A 22,454-nucleotide genomic window follows, 5' to 3' on the forward strand; every position below is an offset into this window, starting at 1 on the left:
TTAAAAGCGTGTCATTGGACATGGGAGATGCTATATAAATGCACGTTCTTATCCAAAAGGTTAGCAGGTCTTTTGTCTTTTTGGTTGTTGAAAAATGTGATTTTTTTTTGGTGTAGAAGCTACCTATGAGAAAAATGTCATATTTGGTAAGCAGCTTTTTATTTGCTTCACGTTTCCAGTAAGATTGTTTCAGGTTTATAATTTGGTCTTCAAATTTCATTTTTGCTTGAATGTTGACCTTTCTGATCTGTTTTCTGTTTAAAAACTATTAGAGATTCCCTTACTGTTCTTCCTCCACTCACCCCCCACCCCCTGCCCCCCACACACGCGCGCACACTATTTCTTCTCCTGTTTGGACTAACAGCAGATGAAATTGCTGCAGCTTAATGTCAACACAATCATTTTAGCAACTGCAACCTTTTTCTAAAATAGGAACAGAAAGTGCTGGAAACACTCAGCAGGTCTGGCAGCATATATGGAGAGAGAAACAGAGTTAACTTTTCAGGTTTTTAACCTTTCATCAGCTGATTCTCTATGATGTATTCCAGTTGAACGTTGCACTGCCTATCAGCCCAGTTCATTGACACTAATTTATTTTAACATTCTAAAACCCAAGCAAGTCTAACTTCATGTGCAAAACTAAAGAAATCAACATTTTGTGATGTTTTGCTTGCTTTTTCAAATAATTTAGAACCATGAGCCTCTGTGCTATATAATGGTAGGTGAGAATTGCAAGAAAATTAGCTTCATAAATTCTGAAGAAGGACTGAGAAGGAAGGTGATTTAAAAGGGGCTAATTCAGTGTTTAATCAGGTACAGAAGAGGAATAAAGAGAGAAAGAAAGATTGGATAGAGAGAGAAAAGAAAGTATTGAAAAATAAAAGAAAATGTAAAATTTAACATTTTTAAAATCCAAAACAACCTGAAGGGATGAGACTCCACATTTATAATTAATTTTTGGTGCCTGAGAGGTTGATTGGTAGTCATTAACATTTAACACTGTGGTGGCCTGTGCCTAGGCCACTGCGAAATTCAGCCCAAGATTTTTTTTAGGAAACCCTAGCAGTCACCTTTATGAGAAGCAGCATTGGTTTTAATATTGAAATTAGAGTTCTGCGATTGAGTAAGGACCTATTTTCGAAATTTGTGTGTTGATGCACCTGATTAGATGAGCACTTGAAATGCCATAGCATACAAGGCTACGGGCCAAGTGCTGGAAAATGGGATTAGAATAATTAGGTGCTTGATGGCTGGCACAGACACGATGGGCCGAAGGGCCTGTTTCTGTGCTGTATAACTCTATGACTAGCTAAATCTTAACCTCCACCAGGAAGTCCTGCAGTTTGCCAAGCAGGAGGGAGAGTGGGGACTTGGCAGGAATTGCTGGATTACCACTGGTACAGAAGCCACTGCCATTCGTGTATTAGAGCATGTCGGGTAACAAGTGTTAAAAGGGTACTTATGCTTATAATCACTAACCCCAGATATCCGTAGTGGAGTTAGTTTGTATCCATCTCACAAATGCAGCAACCTCATGACTTTCAATACCATTTTCGTGAAGCTAACAGTGCTATAGCGCTACTCGAACAACAACTTCTGGATATTCACATTTAACTGTGCCTCTCATCTGCAGTTGCAGGGCCATTTATGGATAAATAATGCTAAACGCCTTTAGCCTCACCATTATTCTGACAGCTAAGGGAACTTCATAGCAAGAAAATAAAATAGTATTAATAAAAAGAAAAGACCAAAGGAAGAGAAAAGAGAATCTTTTTCTTGCTAGCCACTGCCTATCACCAAACTTTTTCCTCTTCAAGATCCTTGAACATTACCCCCCCACCCCCAACCCAGATGGGTGTCCATCTTTCTCACAACTCTGTTTGAGTCTTTCTAACCAGGCTTCCATCTTTCCACAGCAGCTAAATGGCCATAACCAAAGTCACAAATGACGTTCTGGCTGATATGAAGTACATTATTCCTTTAGTTTTCATTAACCTCTGTGAAAATTTCAACAGTTGATCATAACGTGCATTTCTGATGTCTCACATCTGTGTCCAGCTTGGTGGGAATGGCCTTGCATGATACTACTTTTAGCTCTCCAGTCATAGCCAGATCATCTCTAGCAGTGGATTCTCTTCCCACTCCTGTGCCGTTGCCTCACTATTCCCCAAGGATCAATCCTTGGTCCATTCTTCCTCATCTACAGGCTGGGATGCACTGAGACTGTGAAACAGCTGTGTGCTTGATAATAGAAACAGATTCGTGTCAGTTAGGGACAAAGGCCCCAATATTAACAGGGAAGTGTGGAGAATGGGGGGCAAAGAACTCAGCAAGGTTGGGGAGCGGTCTCATTTAAAGAAAAAAATGTAGAGTCCTGCACCAAAACTGGCCGGATTAACAGAAGGTTGCAGTCGGACACCTGTGGGAAAGGTTCCTGTAGTTAGTGGTGGGCTTAACTGCAACTGGGGGTGGCTCTGGCCATGCTTAAGGGTTGGGGTGACCAGGTGCAAAGGAAGCCCGAGGCCTCTTTATGAGCCGCTCCTGGTCCACGAGCAAAGTTTAAATAAAGAAACTTATCTGCGGGTCCAAGATCTGGCTTCTGGCAGTTTTTGCCTGACAAGGGAGCAGGAAGTGAGATCATGGATGACAAGTGACTCCTGTTAATTTAACTGTTCCCCACCAGACCGTCCCCAGCCTGGTTTCTACCAGGCGCTGCCAGTTAAAATCGGGTGCCAAAGTTTAAATACTGCAATCTGTCCCTCTTATTGTCTTAACAACTATGTAATATTCATGTCCACTTGGATAGTGAGAGCATGACATGCTGGAATGCAGTGACTTCGTCACATTAATCTTCAGGGGTTTCACTATCTTTTAGTTAACTGTAAATATTGTAAACTATTAGTTTATTTACAACTCGCAGGCATATATTATTGCCCACATCAGACCAAAGCTCATGTGTCTCTATTGCCTTGATATCCTCCCTTACCTGTTGTCTTTCTAGTTTCCACTACTCATATTTGCTCTTGCTGTTTCATACAATCTACCCAATCTGTCATTGTTTCTCTGCTGAATTTCAGTCCCCAGCCACCCACAATATTGTTATCTCCAGGACAGGCTCACAGCCATCCACACTGACGTCGATGTCTATTGATCTGCTCAATAACTACCTTGCTTTCATCTCCAAAGGTTTTGTTATCACCAAATTCTGGACAGTTTTGCACCCACTGCTCCCCCAATATAACAGCCATCTCATTGATTTCATGTCAGTGCCCTTGAGCTGAGACTGCACATGGAGTACAACACATCAGTCCCAGATTTGGAACGATCATTTCAAGCTGTACTGTTTCTGCCTCTTTGCAGCCAAATCCTCCTCTTGTTCCAACATTATTTTGGAAGGTGAGGATTGTACCAAACGTCTCTTCATTTGAGCTGGCTTCGTTGACCTTTCCTTTCAGTGTCCATCTTCTAATTTCTAGACTTGAGCAACTAATGAATTTCCAAAATGGGAGCAATCTCCTCTGCTGCCTCTGCCTTCCTTCCATCTCTTGGCTCCCACTCCTCTCCCATTTCTTCCTCAGCTCTCATAGACGTATTTCCTCTGTGAAACACACCACCTGTCATTTTGGCCACATAATTATCAATATCTCTCTTTTGCCATTATTCCCATCTATTTCAGATCCTTTGAAATTACTCCTCTTAAAAACCCCACTCTTGGCACCTCTATCCTTAACTCTAATTTATTTTTTCTCTTAAAGTCTTGAATATGTTGTCGCTGTTTAACTATGTACTCATATTTCCCACCACTTTCCTGGTCAAAGAAGTCAATCATATATTCTTTGACGGTGACCATGGCTCATTGTTCAATCTCTATTTTTCGTTCGAGACACCCGTGCCACCTGTTGCCCACTGCATTCTCCTCCATGTTCAAAATCTGTGGCATTACTGTCTTGTGGTTCCACTCCTCCTAGCAGTCTCAACACAGTTAAGACTTCTCAAATGATTTCTGGCCCTATGCCTCCACTTCTGATTTATCCCCAGGATCCATCCTTAATCATCCTCCTATTTGTCATTTGCATGCAGCTCCTTAGTAATAATCATAAGGATGAGATCAGCTTCCTCATGTATATGAATGACCCCCAACACTGACGATCTATCACAACCATTTATTCCAGTGCTGTTGCCTTCCAACCTTGGCTCCCAGATGACTTGTATTTCCTATGGCTTGACAAATCAAAATCTATGCTACTAGTCCACAATAATGCCTGTGTCTCTCTGATTCCAGTTTAATCAAAACTCTTGATTTCTTGCATACATTGTGGTACACAACTTCTGTGTTCTCTTCAATCCTGAATGGAGCTTTCTACATCTTATCCAGTCCATCATCAAAATGACCTTCTGCTTCTGAAACATTGCCTATTTGCTCCACTACATTTCACTAATGAAACACTTATCCGTGACTTCATCACCTCAAATGATTTCTCGTGCTCTCCTTGCCAACCTGCTTGCACCCAAACATGGTAAGCTTCAACAATTTCTAATCTCTGTGCCTTGTGACATCTCCCACATCAAGTCCTGATTTTGACTATTTTCTTCAGGTCTTGTAGCCCAGTGAATCAATTTCAAGAACCTCATTCTCATTTTAAATACCTCCACCCCCATTTTATTTACTTAATATGCCTGAGTCACATGACTCAACTGCTACCCTTTCCTCCCAGCTCCTCTGACTGCTTTTCTCCCACACTCTGCTGCATCAAAAGTCAATCTGTCAGCCATTACACTTTCAATGCAGCTTCACAGTGCTACTTTTCTCTCTGCTTTAAAAAAAAACTGCTGAAAGCTAATGTCTTTAACTATGCCTGCAGTATCTCTTTGTCACGCCTCCATGTGTATAAATTCCTTACTTGTTGGCTATCCTTAATAGCAAAGGATTATACAATAGAATGTGTTTTTATAGGGAGTATATTTACCAGTATCCATGTACATTAAAGTGGTGGCATGTGGAATGCTGTTGTAAAATAAGGCTATAAAGCTTGTGTTCTGTATACTTGCGCCCCTCTAGATTTCTCATTAAAATAATCTGACATGTTACTCTGTGTGGAATTATATGCTGCCTCATGATTGTAATAGATTAACCTATTTGGCTCTCATTTATATGTTTTTTCCCCAAATTATCAAGAAAAGCATTTGTACCTGTTTTGGATCTGTGGTTCACTTACTGGCAAGGAATTATTTTTGTTATTTCGGACCAAACTTTAGGATACTATATGCATTATTCACATAGCTTCTTAAAATGCTGATTCAAAAGGGGGTAGAGTTGTATGTAACCTGCCTGTAAATTCTAATAAAATTATCAAAATCTTGTTTCATTATAATGTTAATTGAAAACATAAAGGTGGCCTAGATGTAAGATGTATTGCCTTTATTTGTAGATCTGCTCCAGAAGAGTAATTAAAATGAACTGTTTTCTGCACTAAAGCAAAAGACAGGCTTTATGTGTCAATTATACAGATCACGCGTCATTTATTGGCAGTGCACAATTATTACTTGAAATTAACTTTGTATGACACTATATATTTTAAGTTAAAGTTTGTCTAGAAATATTTGTGATTTTTAGAATTTTCTAGGGTTATAATCTTTCGAAAGAGTTTCTAAAATATTGCTTAAAAAAGAGACATGCTGTCGAATCGTTTCTTTTTGAACTCATCTGGGCAATCGCAAGAATGCCAAATTTCAAAGGGAGCAACAATTTATACTCTGGTCGAGGCGCTGCCATTCAGAATGCGCCAGGGAACTATTGTCCTACACACTTTTGTTTATTTCAAAAAAGGCACAAAGCCAGGACATGTTCCTTTTGCCTGCAGAGGACAGGTGGCTGTGTATGAATATATGCATCTTCTAGCAATCGTAAGTGAACCACATTGTGAGCCCAGCTAATAATCTTAAAGTGGTTGTTAGTGTAATTCTTAGCACACTCGGGATGCTGTCCAAACACAGAATCACATCTAATGTTGGACTTTATGTTCTGAGTTTTGCAAGCACAAGCTAGTTCAGTGCGATCAATACTCTGCCTAACAGCCAAAGGGACATGCTGTTTGATATGTACTGCCAGTCGTTGGAACGTACGGTCTACATACCTGGCATCGCACCAGCACTGAAATTCATATATCACATTCCTCATTTATGCGGTAGGCAGAAATAGTCTTTGTGGCTTGACTGTAGCATCCTGTTGGTGCAAAATACCACTTGTGTTGCTGCTGCACAGTAGTAGTGTGAAACGGATAGCTACACCTGTTGCTCAAATTTTTGAGATACCTTACCCTTCTGGGGTAATTTGAGGTAGCCTGGACACTTTTCAGGTCCGAAAGTGGCGGCCTTAGGCTCATTCGTGAGTATGTGCAATACACAGCGAGCAATGATCTGAATGGGGTAGCCTTTATGCCACAGGATAGCTTTGATGCGCTCTATTTCAGCATCAAGCTTGCACGGTGAGCAAATGGCTCAGGCCCTATTTACGCGATTTTCAATTAGGCTAATCTTAGCACGTGGAGCTGCAGGAATCCCAATGCGTATATTGACCAGTGATGGAAGGCACTATATTGTTGAATTACATTACACTTCCTAATTTCTAGTGTATGCTTCAATATACTACTTTGTCAGGTGCCAAAAGTTAATAAAAACAAGTTGTAAAGATAAAAAGTCTAGATGAAGTTCTGAGTTTCATGAAACAATTTGCAACATTTTCTGTAGGTTTTCCCATCACTTTTCCTGCAGTGTAAGCCTACATTGGATATATCTTACAATTATTATGTTTAGTCGACTGTTAACCCAATTAACAACTATCTAGCAACAGGATAAAAATTAGAATGCTAAAGAATTTTTCTGAACAAAGTTGTAACCAAAAATATTTATTGATTGAGTGTATAAAATAAATTTCAGCATCAAACAGTGCTGACACATTTAGCAATGAACTTGCTGTCTCTTTGGCAAATGTAGAAAATTACTTTGTTCTCTCCATCAATGGGTACTCGGAGCAGCGTAGTATGATTACAATAGATAGCTGCAGTTGCAGGGCTAACAACAGCAGAGGCATCAAGGGGGGAAATGGCCTCTTTCTGTACTATAGTTTCTAAGGTTCTTTGTTACTGGAGCATCCCAGAAGTATCTCTGTCTTCCTTTGCATATCGTTATTATTTTTCTCGCATTCACACAAGCACAGATAAAAAATGTGAAATAAAACTTCAGCCATAAACCACATTATAAACAGCAGATGTGCTGAGGTCCCATTGGATGTGATATTCAATAAGTGGATATGGCACTTCATCGGTTTGTATTCAGTTAATGATGTTTGTTGTGTAATTACTGTGTCTAGTGGAGTTCTGAAATGTTTATTTAGATTTTGACTTGAGATGTTTGTTCCTTTTTTTTGATTAATGGCATACCTGAGATGAGCGTTCAAACACTGCAAGTTACCCGAACCCTTACAAGTTGAGGGAATAACTGTCTCTCTGGATTGATTGCTTATGTTATTGTTTGGCTCCTGCACTTTTCTGAAACAAACACTTCCAGTAATGGAGCTACTCAATTTGAATAATAACCTTGTAGTGTTACCTGAACCTAAAAAATAAACTTTTAACTTTTATATTAGTCTTCATAATGGTTCTTTGTCCACTTGGAGTTGGAAGTAGCCAAAGAAAGGGTTTTGATTGGCTAACAATATGGCCCTTGGACTTGGAATCAATGAAAAAAATCTAAGTGAAGATCTAATCACTTGATAGACATTGTGTTTGTGTTAGAAGAGGAAGGATTGGAGAGGGAATAAGTAAAATTATCATTGATAGGCTAAGGAAATGTGAAACAAATGCAAAAGTATCTTCTATTTCACCATTGTTAAAAGGCTGTACAATTGTGCAAAAGCTTACGTTGGCTTCAAGTAACAATACACAGTTAAAATGTTGAATTTTCATCCCATGGTAAATGATTTATGATTTATTGCAGATTTTGTGACTATTTAGTCTTTGTTTTTGTTTGGTTGTTCGACCTGATTGATAGCTCTATTTTATAGTTTTAATTTAAATAGTAGAATCTAGTGATATAGGATAATCCTCGTGGTTTGGCGGGTATTGCAATTTCAGTTCAATCACAAGATGTCTAATCTAACAGTAAAACTAAATTTGGAGACAATTGGTGTTTAAGGGTGAAAAAAAGTTTATTTTTATTTGCTACAGCATAAGATTTGATTTTTTTTAAATTTCCTTTTTTATACGAAGTTCTTCCCATTCCTTCTGTAGCATATTTCTACTAGTGCCAAGTGCCTTCTGTTGCATGGCTCAATGGATCTTTTTTTCATATGTGAACCTAGATGGTGAGTGCAGGGTAACTATTTGATCATGCAGACATCAAACTTGAGCCGGATTCTATTTTTACTCATCATCCACATACACTTTCCTTCCGCCAGGAATCATCGGATATCAATCAAGAGCAGGAATCCTGACTGATAATTTCCTCCCAAATTTAGGGACACTGAGGTTAATTGTAATACTGTTATTGGCTGAGGTCAGCTAACTCTGCACAGACTGGGACTTGAACCTGTGGCTATCCTAGTTTGTATAAAATCATTTTTATGTAAGTTGAAACACAGTAGTAATATGCTTGTGCAGATGTAATTGTACATGTTGCGTTCCTTTATCAAAATCAGAAAGATAACCAGGCACAGCTTTTCAATTAACTGAAAAATTATTTTGTATATTTCTTGATTTCTGTGTTTGTAGGGAAAGATATTTTTATGGAGGTATGCAGAAAAGATATAAATATTTTGAATAATGTAAAGTTCTTTCACCTCTTGAAGGGTAATCTTCCAGGGGTTAGTGGGGTAGGGGATGAGAGAAGTTTATTTTCCTTTAGTTTTGTTTTTCCTAAAATATAGAAGTATACTGGGCATCCAGAATTCAAAAATTGTGGATGTACTTAGTGTTGTGAATAATAAAATGGATATTTATGTATCTTGTATTTAGAATTTGACATGTTCTGGTGCTGAGCAGACAGTGTAATGTTTTTTCAAACATTTCCTGTGCTTCTCACAGCCTTTAGCCTTTCATGGGTCATTCAACACATGCTAACCTTACTGACTTTTTTGTGCTGTCACATGCCAATCAAACTGTGATGAGCATTCTCCAGTGAATGGGAAAGTAAGCTTTCTTTCATTTAAATCATTTATGCTGCACATGAAGATGTCCATGGCGTGATTTTTTTTTAACCTTATTCTGACCTGAAGGCATGGTAGAAGATGATACTAGAAGAAAGCATATCCCAATGACAAGTCTTGTCTTGAGCCACTTATTTGATAGGGTATGCAGATATTTACAGTCCGATAATAATTTGCTTTGTTCATTAAAGAAAAGGGAATTATTGTAGAGTAGTGATAACATGCTACATCAATTTACTATTCTACAGAATACGAGTGTATGGATATATACAAAAAGTCAGTTTTCTTCTTCTTCTTTTGGGCCTTTTTACCTTTAGATGAAAATGACAGAAAACCAAGCTGTGTGTGCCATTTTACAATATTTTCACTGCTGAGTGGTTCTGGTCTCCAAATAGACCTGTTGGAAGCAGGTTCCACCAATCTTTATGATGATACAATGGGCTGAATTTTACCAATCCCCCTGACGTCAGAGGTCGTGGCGGGTGGGGCTGGAGATGGGGTGGTGTAAAATGGCTCTGGGAGAGGTCCGCCATGCTCCCCAATGCTGGGAAGGCCACACCCCATATTACCGGCAGCGACAAGGCCTTGTGGTGGCCTCCGTCGCCGCTTGGCGACAGCAGCCACATTTAAATATGTTAATTAAGGAATTAATGACTTTCCTGGTCCCGCCGGCCATCCCACTCCGATATTGCGGTCGGTGGCCGGCACTTCCGCGCCGTCAGTTCTACAACCAGTGTTTGTAAGGCGGAACACTGGTGGGGAGGGGGGAGGAGGTAAGTATAAGTATATTGGGGGAGGTGGTGGTGTAGTGGTATTGTCACTGGACTAGTAACCCAGAGACCCAGGGTATTGCTCTGGGGGCATGGCTTCAAATCCCACCACAGCAGAAGGTAGAATTTGAATTCAGTTAATTAAAAAAAAAAATTTGGAATTAAAAAGCTAGTCTAATGATGGCCATGAAACCATTGTCGATTGTTGTAAAAACCCATCTGGTTCGCTAATGTCCTTTAGGGAAGGAAATCTGCTGTCCTTACCTGGTCTGGCCTACATGTGACTCCAGACCCACAGCAATGTGGTTGACTCTTAAATGCCCTCTGAAATGGCCTGGCAAGCCACTCAGTTGTATCTAACCACTTCGAAGTTAATAAGGAATGAAACCCGACGGACCACCCGGCATCGTCCTGGGCACCGGAAACGACAAAGGCAAACCCAGCCCTGTCGACCCTGCAAAGTCCTCCTTACTAACATCCGGGGGCTTGTGCCAAAGTTGGGAGAGCTGTCCCACAGACTAGTCAAGCAACAGCCTGACATTGTCTGTCAAGTATGATTCCATGAGTATGACTATGTCCCAGACACTGCCATCACCATCCCCGGGTATGTCCTGTCCCACCGGCAGGACAGACCCACCAGAGGTGGTGGCACAGTGGTATACAGTAGGGAGGGAGTTGCCCTGGGAGTCCTGAACATCGACTCTGGACCCCATGAAGTCTCATGGCAACAAATCAAACATGGACAAGGAAACCTCCTGCTGATTACTACCTACCGCCCTCCCTCAGCCGATGACTCGGTACTCCTCCATGTTGAACAGCACTTGGAAGAAGCACTGACGGTGGCATGGGGACAGAATGTACTCTGGACGGGGGACTTCAATGTCCATCATCAAGAGTGGCTCAGTAGCACCAATACTGACCGAGCTGGACGAGTCCTAAAGGACGCATCTGCTAGACTGGGTATGCAGCAAGTGGTGAGGGGAAAACATACTTGACCTTGTCCTCACCAATCTGCCTGCCGCAGATGCATCTGTCCATGACAGTATTGGTAGGAGTGACCACCGTACAGTCCTTGTGCAAATCATATCAGTGCGAAAGATAAGGCTGAAGCATTTGCAACAATCTTCAGCCAGAAGTGCAGATTTGGTGATCCATCTCGGCCTCCTCCTCAAGTCCCCAGCATCACAGATGCTAGATTTCAGCTAATTCGATTCACTCCACGTGATATCAAGAAACGACTGAAGGCACTGGATACTGCAAACGCTATGGGCCCTGACAATATTCCGGCAATAGTACTGAAGACCTGTGCTCCAGAACTTGCCATGCCCCTAGCCAAGCTGTACCAGCACAGCTACAACACTGGCATCTACCCTGCAAGGTGGAAAATTGCCCAGGTATGTCCTGTACACAAAAAGCAGGGCAAGTCCAACCCAGCTAATTATCGCCCCATCAGCCTACTCTCAATCATCAGTACAGTGATGGAAGGTGTCATCAACAGTGCCATCAAGCGGCATTTGCTTAGCAATAACCTGCTCAGTGACGCTCAGTTTGGGTTCCGCCAGGGCCACTCAGCTCCTGACCTCATTACAGCCTTGGTTCAAACATGGACAAAAGAGCTGAACTCAAGAGGTGAGGTGAGAGTGACTGCCCTTGACATCAAGAGAGCATTTGACCGAGTATGGCATCAAAGAGCCCCAGCAAAACTGAAGTCAATGAGAATCAGGGGGGAAACTCTCTGCTGGTTGGAGTCATACCTAGCACAAAGGAAGATGGTTGTGGTTGTTGGAGGTCAATCATCTGAGCTCCAGGCCATCACTGCAGGAGTTCCTCAGGGTAGTGTCCTAGGCCCAACCATCTTCAGCTGCTTCATCAATGACCTTCCTTCAATCATAAGGTCAGAAATGGGGATGTTCGCTGATGATTGCACAATGTTCAGCACCATTCGTGACTCCTCAGACGCTGAAGCAGTCCGTGTAGAAATGCAGCAAGATTTGGACAATATCCAGGCTTGGGCTGATAAGTGACAAGTAACATTTGTGCCACACAAGTGCCAGGCAATGACCATCTCCAACAAGAGAGAATCTACCATCTCCCCTTGACATTCAATGGCATTACCATCTCTGAATCCCCCACTATCAACATCCTAGGGGCTACCATTGACCAGAAACTGAACTGGAGTATAAATACCTACAAAAGCAGGTCAGTGGCTAGGAATCCTGAGGCGAGTAACTCACCTCCTGACTTCCCAAAGCCTGTCCACCATCTACAAGGCACAAGTCAGGAGTGTGATGGAATACTCTCCACTTGCCTGGATGGGTTCAGCTCCAACAACACTCAAGACGCTTGACACCATCCAGGACAAAGCAGCCCGCTTGATTGCCACCCCATCTACAAACATTCACTCCCTCCACCACCGACGCACAGTGGCAGCAGTGAGTACCATCTACAAGATGCACTGCAGCAATGCACCAAGGCTCCTTAGACAGCACCTTCCAAACCCGCGTCCTCTACCAAGTAGAAGGACAAGGGCAGCAAGTGCATGGGAACACCACCACCTGCAAGTTCCCCTCCAAGTCGCACACCATCCTGACTTGGAACTATATCGCCTTCCTTCACTGTCGCTGGGTCAAAATCCTGGAACTCCCTTCCTAACAGGTATATCTACCCCAAATGGACTGCAGCGGTTCAAGAAGGCAGCTCACCACCACCTTCTCAAGGGCAATTAGGGATGGGCAATAAATGCTGGTCTGGCCAGCGACGTCCAAATCCCATGAATGATTTTTAAAAAAGTGTGGGAGGGGGAGGGCGGGGTCAAACTTAACTGATTGGTCTCGGGGATGATGGGAAGGGTTAAAGTTAAAAGTTTCTGAACTTTGGGGGGATGGGAAGGTCAGGTAGACGAGGTAAGTATTCTGGGGGCGGAGAGGGCAAGGAATGAAATGTAAGGTTATTGGGGGAGGTGGGAGAGGGACTGGGAATGTTTAATTATTTTTAATAAATTTTGAGGGAATGTGTCTCTAAAAATTTAATGTAAGGGCTGGAAGCCCTTTAAAAGTGGCGCCAGATGCCGTTGCTGGGGACGGATCACCCGGCCCTCCACGTCATCAGGGAAGGGGATTTGCCCCGGCCATGTAAATGAGCTGCTGTGTATAATATCATGGCAGCTCCGCGGAGTAAAACCTGCACATGCGGGCCGCCATCTTTTACATGTGCCGCTGTAAAATCCAGGTCAGTGTGTCGATGTTTGTGACAAGTTGCTGCTCACAAGCCGTGCTACTTGTGCCGGGCAGTGGGGAGTGCAGATCTCGGAGGAAAACAAGGAAAAATACGCAAATTAGTGAATTATTCATTTTACAGTGAATTGTTTTGATGATTCCCAAAGTTTTCGCCATATGAAAGGTGGAAGTTACAGTTACATTCACATTCACTGTATTGATGTATCAGGGAAAAGTGGTATGAAATGACTACCTTTATTTTTAAAATACATTTGTCTCTTTGAAGTATGACATTTGAAGGTTGCTCTCAAAATTTCTATATAAATAATTGAATGCGTATTTTTATATGGTTATAAATATAGGTGCATTTAGGGGAAGCTAAGTACAGGAGGAAGAAAGGATATGCAGAAAGAGTTAAATAAAGTAGAGTAATAGTAGAGTAGGGCTGGATACCCTGTTTCTGTGCTGTAAATTCTATGTAATGTGCCTGAGTAACATTATAGAGGACATGAGAATTTGACTGTGAGCTGATCCTGTGCTTCATTGTCTTCATGCTGTGGTAGTATTCTGTATTATTCAGCCAGCACACTGAGGTGAATTGGCTTAGTACATTTAGCAGGGTACAGAGGCAGGCAGTATTCATAAAAACTGCAGTCTGTGAGATCTTCATGTCATGGGTGTCCAGTTGTTTATTGTATGCCAAAATAAGGCTCCGCTCCTTTCAAAAGCAATCAGTGGACTTCACTTAAGGTGACGTTTAACGATTCCTTCCATGGCATGTTTCTGATCTTAGCTTAATCTTCAGGGGAGATGCGGAACAGATTCATGGTACTTCCTCAACAGACAGTGCTGGGAATTAATACTACAGTGTCCTCTTGCGTGTTTCCTGGTGGCTGGCTCAAGAGTAGCTTTAGGAACATTTGTACAGGTGCAAAGCCATTCTATGAAAAAATAAATCATATGTATAGCAAGGAAATATAGACAGCAAAAACAAAAATGTATATATATAAAACATTGTATTTAGCTGAATTTCACTTGTTGGATCATATTACATTATATATGCAAATTGCTTGCAGCTTGCATGGTATGTCACAAACAACAAAAAAATCACAATCATACAGACATTGAACATGCATCTCAATACCCAACAATTCGGAATGAAAACTGTCAAACAGTAAGTTTAAAAAAAAAACTTTGAAACAAAAATAGCTAATCAGTAACAATGCCATAGTGAGGATAAAGGAAGTCAATTGAATCACTTCAGACATTTTTTTGAATATCCTTTTGCTGGCTTCATGAAGCTTAAAATGTACAACTGGAAGAAAGCTTGTAACATAATAGAAATGTAACCTATATGACCATACGAATTCAGAGCAGAAGTAGGCCATTCAGCCCATCGAGCCTGCTCCGCCATTTAATAAGATCATGGCTGATCTGTTTCTGTCTTGAATTCCACACTCCCATCTACCCCTGAAAATCTTTGATTCCCTTGCCTAACAAGAATTCATCTACCTCCACCTTAAAAATACTCAATGACCTCGCCTCCACCACCTTCTGAGGCAGAGAATTCCTAAGTCGCACAACCCTCAGAGAAAAAATTTATCCTCGTCTCTGTCCTGAAAGGGTGACCCCTAATTTTCAAACAGTACCCCCTAGTTCTGGAGTCACCTACAAGAGTAAACATCCCCTCCACATTCACCCTGTCAAGACTGTTCAAGATCTTATATGCTTCAATCAAGTCTCCCCTCACTCTTCTAAACTCCAGTGAAAACAGCCCAGTCTGTCCAACCTTTCCTCATAAGACAACCCACTCATTCCAGGTATCAATCTAGAAAAATAAAAGCGAAATACTGCGGATGCTGGAAATCTGAAATAAAAACAAGAAACGCTGGAAATATTCAGGTCTGGCAGCATCTGTGGAGAGAGAAGCAGAGTTAACGTTTCAGGTCAGTAACCCTTCTTCAGAACTGACAAATATTAGAAATGTAAAAGATTTTAAGCCAATAAAGCAGGGGTGGGGCAAGAGATAACAAAAGAGAAGGTGTTGATAGGACAAGGTCACAGAATAGTTGACCAGAAGGTCATAGAGCAAAGGCAAACAATATGTTAATGGCGTGTTGAAAGACAAAGTATTAGTACAGATAGGGTGTGAAAACTGAACAGCCACAAGCACAAACATGAAAAAAAACAGTGGGTAGGCACAGTAGAAACAAACTGAACAAATTAAAATAAAATAAACACAAAAAAAAGAAAAAATAACTAAAAATAAAAGTAAAATGGGGGGCCCGTCATGCTCTGAAATTATTGAACTCCTTGTTCAGTCCGGCAGGCTGTAGTGTGCCTAATCGGTAAATGAGATGCTGTTCCTCTAGCTTGCATTGATGTTCACTGGAACACTGCAGCAATCTCAGGACAGAGATGTGAGCAGGGGGGTGGAGGGGTGTGTGTTGAAATGGCCAGCAACTGGAAGCTCGAGGTCATGCTTTCAGACTGAGCGGAGGTGTTCCGCAAAGCGGTCATCCAGTTTGCGCTTGGTCTCCCCAATGTAGAGGAGACCACACTGTGAGCAGCGAATACAGTATACTAAATTGAAAGAAATACAAGTTAATTGCTGCTTCAATCTAGTAAACCTCCTCTGAACCACCTCCAAAGCATTCACATCCTTCCTTAAATAAGGAGACCAAAACTGTACTAATAGAAATAAAATTGTTAGAAAACAATTAAAGTTATCCCTATGATATTTTGTGTTTGAAATGCCTGTTTTCTATTTAAGGTTTTCGCCTAAATGGCTGAGTATTGACCATGCAGTTCCATAGAGCCAACGCTGTTTGCTGAGGAGACTGAAGCTAGCAGGCTTCAGTTCTCAGCACACACTAATGTGAATAATTTACAGAAATCATTGATTGACAGCAAGGTTTGTCATTCCCAGTGTATCACTGGATTTTTGGGGGGTATGAAACCTCAAATAAGTATAGAGTCTTCAACTTTCTCCTGAGCCAATTTTCCTGGGAAGAAACCCAAAATATTTTGCACTAGAATAAAGGATTATTTATAGCATGTTTACATGTGGGACAAATAAAATTTTAAACTGTAAAGTTCCAAATTGAATCTTTATATTTTGTTATATCATCTAAATGGCTTTGTTTATACGGAGAACTCAAAAACAGTAACTATTTATGTAAAGTGGACCATAAAGAGCAGCTGCCCATGTTGCTTGTAGAGATTTGCTTACATACCTGATATTTCTTGGTCTACCTATAGTAGTGGGTAGGGTGAACTATTTATTAAATTCACACATTCATTCATTCCTTATTGCAACTACACAGAAAAATAACATTTATAATTTGATGTTTAATGGAAATACTTATTGATGTAATTGTTGGTTGAAAGGTGTATGGAAATATCGTCAAGCCCACCTATATCAGTTCTGTTTGTGTCTAACTTTTGTATGTTCCAAACTATCCTCGTTGCTTGTTGATACATTTTTCTTTGTTTGTGAGCAAGTGTCATAGAGTCATAACAGTACAGAAGGAGGCCATTCGATCCGTCAAGTCCATGCAATCAGTCCCATTCCCCTGCTCTATCGCCGTAGGCCTGGAAGTTTATTTCCCTCAAGTGCCCACCCAATTTCCATTTGAAATCATTCATCGCCTCCGCCTCCATCACTCTCCTAGATCATTATCACTCGCTGCGTAAAAATGTTCTTCCTCACATTCCCCCTATATCTTTTGCCCAAAACCTTTAATCTGTGTCTCCTAGTCATGGTATCATCAGATCATGGGAACAGCTTTTCTTTGTCTACCCTATCTAAACTTGTCATAATTTTGTACATCGCTATTAAATCTCCCCTCAATTTCCTTTGCTCCAAGGAGAGAACTCCAGCTTCTCCAACCTAACCTTGTAACTAAAATCCTTCAAGCCTGAAACCATTCTGGTAAATCTCCTCTGCACCCTCTCATCCTTTCTCAAATAGCATGACCAGAACTAGACATAATATTCTTATGGCCTAACCAAAGCTTTATAAAGGTTCAGTGTAACTTCCCTGCTTTTGTACTCAATACCTCCATTTATGAATCCCAAGATCCCATATGCTTTGCTAACTACTCTCTTAATATGTCCTGCCACCTTCAAAGATCTATGCACATGAATCCTCAGGTCCCTCTATCCCTGTACGCTCTTTATAACTGTGCCAGTTCCCTTCTCTCCCTATCCCTTCTGCCAAAATATATGACCTCGCACTTCTCTATTAAATTCCATCTGCCATTTGCCAGCCCATTCTGCTATCCTATCTAAAGTGACTAAACTTTCAAATCCCATGTGTTCACGAAGAGTTGCTGATTCCTTATAATTCTTTATCTACTCAACATTGATAGATGTGAAATGAGCAACTTATTTGTGCAGGATTGCTAAACACCATGTCTAAATGTGTTGTACTTTATTATAATACAATGCAAATAATTAATACTGAACTATATAGATAAAACAGTAAAGCACACATTGGAGGATTTGTTCAAACTGTACTGTGCACTGTTCAGGTCATAACTTGTGTATTGTTTCCAGTTCTGTTCAATGAGGCATAACAAAGGCAATCAAGCCTTGGAGGAAGTTCAGTTATAAAGGATCAGAGGACAGCTTTAAGAGGAGAGATTGAAGGAATTTGGGTTTTTCAATATTGAAGGAAAATGACTTGAGATGTGATACTGCATCCGTATTTATTGTGAGATAGCACCACACAGGAGGAAAAGAAAAATATGGCGACAGTGTTGGTTCTGAACCGCTCTCCTGCGCTCTGGTTCAGAGCAGCTCTGGTGGAGGCATAGAAGAAAGTTGCTTCCCCACCTGTTCTCTTGCATGCAGTTGATTCATGGCTCTGGTTGGGAATGGAATAAATTGCATGTCAGACGTGCATTATTGTTAGGATATAAAATCTGAACGTGATGAGCTATAAAATGCCGCAAGAGAACTTGAGAAGTTTAATTTCACTTAATTGTAGAAAACCTATTTTGAGGTTAACAAAAATTACTAGATTACAGAGAAAAATTGAATACTTGGCAGATTATTCTTGAGAGAATGCAATCAAAGCAACCCAGAGTTTTAGTTAGAATTTAGGGGAAAATAACCTGGTGAAATGGCATCTGGAAGTGCCTATATACGTGGTTTTGATGTATTCATTAATGAAGAATGTTAACAACCAACATTCTTTATGGTTACCCTTAATATGTTTTATCGTTTGTAGCATATTCACATGTTCAAAAACTTTGGTCAAATTCTTAATTGTTCATATGAGAGTACCCTAAAATTGAAAGCAATAACTACAGTCAGCACAGAACATCAAACCAAAGTTAACTTCAGGCTATAGGGAAAACATTTAAAAGAAGATTAGAGGGTTCTTATTCAAATAAAAAGATCCATATGCGCACTAGCTGTCTGCTCATTAAAATGAGTAACGATTAATTCCTCTTGATGGTGCAGTAAGTAAAGGCACTTCGTAGTTTGGAACTAAGCTATAAAGATAAGGAAAGTCCCAGGTGCAATCCCTGGTCTGTGCTGAGTTAGCTGATCTCAGCTGAGGTAATAGTGAATGAATTTCCACAAAAGCTTTCCTGCTTGACTGCCATGACTTCGGAAGAGGCTTGGAATCGCTGGGAAAACAGCAAACACTGGAAAACCTTTTGTGAAAATTCACCCCAGTGGGATATTGTTCCTGGGCAATTGAGAGGAAAATTCATTTGAACTCTGTCTCTGACTGCTACTATTGATTGTGGATAGAATCAAGCATTGCACTAGAGTTGGGGAAGGAGATAAAAGTATTTGCTCACTGATCTGGTTTTTAAACTAAAGTCACAGCTACCAGGAATAATTTGCAGGTATTTTGTTACTGAAGGCAAGCAAACTTTTGATTTAAAAACAAAAACTGATCGAAAGAAAACTGCAAAGAAGCCAGAGTACAAGAAACCACATGAGCATCAAAAGAAAAACCATGAAATGAGATGTTCTTTTATCAGTTGCCTGAGGTATAAACATGTATTTTTATTATGGAAACCTATAATTTTAGAGGGATTTTCTAAATCGACAGGTGAATGTATAAACCTACAGGTGAATAAATAACTTCAAAAAGGTATATTTTAATTGGTACACTTCTCTGTTCAGCACCTTCCAAACCTGCGACTTCTACCAACTAGAAGGGCAGGGGCAGCAAATGCATGGGAACACCACCACCTGCAAGTTCCCCTCCAAGTCACACACCATCCTGACTTGGAGCAATATCGCCAATCCTTCACTGTCTGTCACTGGGTCAAAATCCTGGAACTCCCTTCCTAACAGCACTGTGGGTATACAGACCTAACATGGACTGCAGCAGTTCAAGAAGGCAGCTCACCACCACCTTCCCAAGGGCAATTAGGGATAGGCAATAAATGCTGGCATAGCCAGCGATGCCCACATCCCATGAATGAATTTAAAAAAATTCTTCCATGTTAATGTAAATTGAAAATGAGGTTACAGACGAAAATCAATGTAGTTTTGCTCAGTCTTTTTTTCCTTCTGTTTAAATAACTCTATGGAATATATACAATGGCACAGTTCTGCTTATGTGTAGTAAGTCATGGGAAAGCTGTTTGCTTGTTTATAATTATTTTTCCGCTTTCTCAACTATAACAGTATTTTACTATTATGCATGTCTGGAACCTAAGAAAGCAGAAATCTGAAAATACTGTTTAACTCACTGTGGTCACCCCATTGTTCAAGTTGCCTTTCTGGATCTGAATTGACACATTAGTCCCAATACTCCTCTCTTTCTCCCTATCTTTCTCATTATGCTGGTGTAGGACTGGCAGAATGTAGAGAAAATGTGCTCCAGTGTTTAAGGTGTAGATGGGCTGGACTGGACTGGACCAGTAGTATGATCTGCTTGCATCCTTAGTGCAGGCTCGCCTCTTACCAGGGTGTTGTAGGAATCAGATGCAACCGCAGGTCGGGTTGCCACAGTCAGGGCCTTCTGTCTGTTGTTGAACACCATCAAAAGCCTCTGGAAAGGAAAATTGAAAGCTGGCTTACGATCCTTTCAGCCTTGCCGCTGAGATTCTCTGATATTGGAACAAGGCCGAAGACCAACTTCATAAGAGTGCCATCTGAAGTGGGTACTTCCAGGTCGTATGGAAGGAAATTGAGGTGAAAAGGTAGTGAATGTCCCCACCTGTATTATTTACATTCCAACCTGGGATGCGTGCCTAGTGCAGGTCCTGCCCAGTTGGGAAAGTCCTTGAAATCCCAGGACAACGTAACGGAGGTGGAAACCTGATGTAAAGGTTTTTCCCCCAATCCATCTGCTCTTTTCTGAGAACTGAGGATTCCTCAGGGTCTACAGTGAAAAATAATATTGGGGCTTTTATGTTTGCCTTGGTTCAGTGTTAAGTCTATATTTTTAACTCTACTGAACTTTTCACATTTACCATGGTTTAATTTGTGTGCTTTCAACCTCACTGCACTCTGAGTCACTTTCATGCCATGGTTATCTTTTTCTGATGAGAACAAATTGAGATTCCTGAGTACTATTTTTTAGTTTAAATGGTCCAACAATGTAACAATCATCATTGCTCTCCTTTTAGACCAGGGTTCTGCAGCCTGCAGCTCCGGAGCCGCATGCGGCTCTTTTACATCTCATTTGCGGCTCCAAACCTTTTCTAGTTGGATCGTATTAACATGAAAAAAGCCTAAAAATAATTAAGATAAGAAAAATAAGAGCTGTGTTTTTATTGTGTGATAAAAAGCTAATCATTATGTTGCAATTTACAGTTTCAAATGATTATTTTAATGGGAAACATCCTTGTGCTCTAAAGAAATCTGTCCGAGTGGTATAGCTACACCATGGTTATAGATAATGGCTTTGGTTCAAGGAACAGATTTTGTGGTTGCAACCATTATTGTTTCTAATATGGCTGAGACGATAAATTATTCTGAATGTGCTATTCGAAGCTACTTTTTTAAATGATGAGAATCAGGAACCAAAAAAATGGTCTTAATTCTATACATCTTAGTTATAGTTTGTTTTAAAAATGACTTTACTGACAAAATTAATGTTTAAAGCAAAGTCAAAAAATGCAATAATTCAGAATTAGGTCTATTTTAATTTTGATTTTGTTTTCTATTGATACATAAATCCAATACATGTATTTTATTTTTTATATGCAAATTATGCATTTTACCAGAGACTCTTGGCAATTTGCTATGTATTTGGTTTAGAAATGCTGAAATTTTGTCTTGCGCCTTCCAATAGTTTTTATTTTTGGCAAAGTTTTTTAAAAAGGTTGTTCAGGTTAAAAAAAATTGCTGACCTCTGTTTTAGATATTTCTTAACAATTCTGTTTTTTGAAGTGGTGTCGAGGAAATCCTGAAAGCACTGGACCTGTGCAGAGTCTAGACTGGATTTGGAAAGGGTTAACACCTCGGGAATGGAGAGTCTATTTTATATAATATATTACAAATTATGTCCATGCTCACATTCTCATTGCCATATAAAGTAAATCCCAAATAATTGTTTATGCTTTGGTCTCTAGTTTCAGGGTTTCTCTTTTTTTTAGAAAACCTTTAAGAACAGATTTTAGCACTAAAATTAACTTCACTGAGGTCTGCAAAATTGGAAAAATGTCCATTTTCTTTCAATCCTTCAGCATGCGTCCTGCCAACTAGCCATTTTGTAGCCAACTTCAGTCTCAGAACCATCTTGAAAAGCAATTCTCAGTGCCTGCAGAAGTGTGTACTGAGGACAGGAAAAATGAGTGGCCTGGTGAGTGCCAGTCTTGATGAGGAGGTGAATTTGGGTAAGACGTGTACTGCTAGGAAGGCTGAACTGCAGGACCCAATCCTGAGCAAGGGAGGAATCTGCACTTAGGCTAAGAGGAAGGCTGAGAGGCCCATGATAGATTATGGAGCAAGAAACTGGGGATTAAACTAAAGATTGTGTGGCTCAATGGACCAATTTGTTGAAAGAATAATGGAGTTATGTGGATCACATAATTCCCATACACTATTCATTCAGATCGCTGTGCAGTGACACTAATGAATGGACCAGTTGCATGACTAGAAGAGCACTCAAATCAGAAGTTTTACTAATATAGTTATCTATTCGTAATAGGCCTTTGAGGCCACTTAGAAAGCTTAGGAGTATGATATTTGCAGTGGATATTGTGAATTATAAGCTGTTAATAGATCTATTCAGCTGGGTAGTTAGTAGTATTTGCAAATGTTGATCAGCCAATAATCCTTAAC

The 22,454-nt window shown here is 40.5% G+C and overlaps 1 protein-coding gene across 3 annotated transcripts in view; it reads left to right on the plus strand.

The window, feature by feature from the left end:
* Positions 1-22,454, plus strand: part of srbd1 (S1 RNA binding domain 1) — a 332,566-nt gene that overhangs the window by 243,828 nt on the left and 66,284 nt on the right. The gene's annotated exons all lie outside the window — the stretch shown is intronic.

This window comes from Heterodontus francisci, chromosome 13 (assembly GCF_036365525.1).
Source record: "Heterodontus francisci isolate sHetFra1 chromosome 13, sHetFra1.hap1, whole genome shotgun sequence".
Taxonomy (NCBI): Eukaryota; Metazoa; Chordata; class Chondrichthyes; order Heterodontiformes; family Heterodontidae; genus Heterodontus; species Heterodontus francisci.